The sequence below is a fragment of the Lucilia cuprina genome, chromosome 4, assembly GCF_022045245.1.
Source record: "Lucilia cuprina isolate Lc7/37 chromosome 4, ASM2204524v1, whole genome shotgun sequence".
In the NCBI taxonomy this organism is placed as follows: Eukaryota; Metazoa; Arthropoda; class Insecta; order Diptera; family Calliphoridae; genus Lucilia; species Lucilia cuprina.
The window spans coordinates 13,303,027-13,304,784 of NC_060952.1; the positions used below are offsets into that span (position 1 = coordinate 13,303,027).

The window sequence follows — 1,758 nt, forward strand, 5'->3', positions numbered from 1 at the left end:
TTAAAATTGTCAACGAATTACAAAAAGGTCTCTCTATATGCTTTTAGTTGTAAGTTGAGCATGTATCTTTATAATGTAAAACACTTTTACTTCTTCGCATCTATACTTATTTAAAAAGAATACAAAAGTTTTTTCTAAAATACTATACAACACAAACTCTATTAGTTTTTCTTGCACACCTGTGCAAAAGTTTTTTTTTAGATACAACAAGTAACTTTGTTTATTTTTTTACCCAATTTTTGTTTTATTTTTTTTGCTAACAAAATGGTAAACTAAGCAAAAATTAAATAATCAAATTTCCTCAGGTTTTCGTGTTATGAATTTCAAATTGGTCAAACTATCAACAGTAAGAGTAAAAAAAACATTGTCTGTCAAAAGTTGTAAACAGTACTTGTACTATAAATGTTATAAATTTTATATATTTTTTATTCGATGTTTTAATTTCTTTTTGCACATTTAAAGAATATTAAGATATGAAAGGAATATAAGTGAAGATTTTTTTTAAATATTCCCTTTAGAACTGTTGCTATTAAAGTTTAAATAAATTTTTTGAAAAATAATACGTATACTTCATATAAGAATTAATAACAAAAGTAAATATTATGTATACGCACTGTGTACGTTCGGTAGGTTAGTTGTTATGAGTCTTTTTTCTAGTATTTTAGACTAGAAGCGTTTTAAAAAAGCTTTTTACTTTACTTTATAACTAACAAATCTCTAAAGAAGGATAATAATGTTTAATGAAAACCATTTTGTAGAATTATACCATAATAAATAATAAAATGTTTGATAGATTTATTGAGAGCTGTTAGGAAATTATTATAAATTGCAAATTATGAAACCTAAAGTAATTTTCTTAAGGTGGAAATTATATGGTTTCTTGCATTCAATATGAATTGATTTACATATATGAAATTTGCAAAGAGTTTTAAATTTCTATAAATCTTACCTGGGACAAATTGTCTGGCTAATTTTATCCAGTACAAGTATATTTAAGCCAATTATAAAAAGTAAAGTATTTTTAAAAGAGAAACTTATATAGATCAATTATGGACATATTATTATAAAAAAGATACACGAAATTTTTGTTAGAGCGATAGAATATTAAATCTAACGAAAATCAAATAATTTTATCATATGTAATGCATTTTTAATATTGATAATTGGATTATAACAATAAAAACTACTGCTATAATATTACATGGTCATAATTATTATGCTTCAATTATTTTCAATATTTAATAAAAACCGTTTATATGTATATTTAAGTACACTACCAATACCTGACTTAATACGAGTTATTGTGTTTTTAAGAATTAAATATTAAAAAAACGCATTTAATTCATTAAAAAAGTACTATTAAATAAAAGTAGTAATGACGCTTAATTATTTATGACAACGATTAAAAACGTTTTGTTAACCACAAATTACATGTTATTGCAATGTACATATGTATTTAATATAAAAATATATACATATATATGAATATATTAGTGTTGATCTCAATTATCAGATAAAATAATATTTAATCAGAAGTTGACATTTTTAGAAGCGATTGTTCACCAACATTTAAAATAGCGACAGAAGTTTTGAAAAATTATTTATAAAAAACTAACTTCAATTCTGACTTTGGAACTTCCTTAATGTTTTTATGTATTTTTAATGCATTTGCACATGTATGCATACAAAATAAAAGTTAAACTACAATTACTCTCATACTTATACAAATCCATTGTTACACAAACTTGTATAACATAT

General features: G+C 22.5%; 1 protein-coding gene across 1 annotated transcript in view; it reads right to left on the reverse strand.

The window, feature by feature from the left end:
* Positions 1–1,758, reverse strand: part of LOC111681575 (guanylate cyclase soluble subunit beta-1) — a 61,872-nt gene that overhangs the window by 58,169 nt on the left and 1,945 nt on the right. The gene's annotated exons all lie outside the window — the stretch shown is intronic.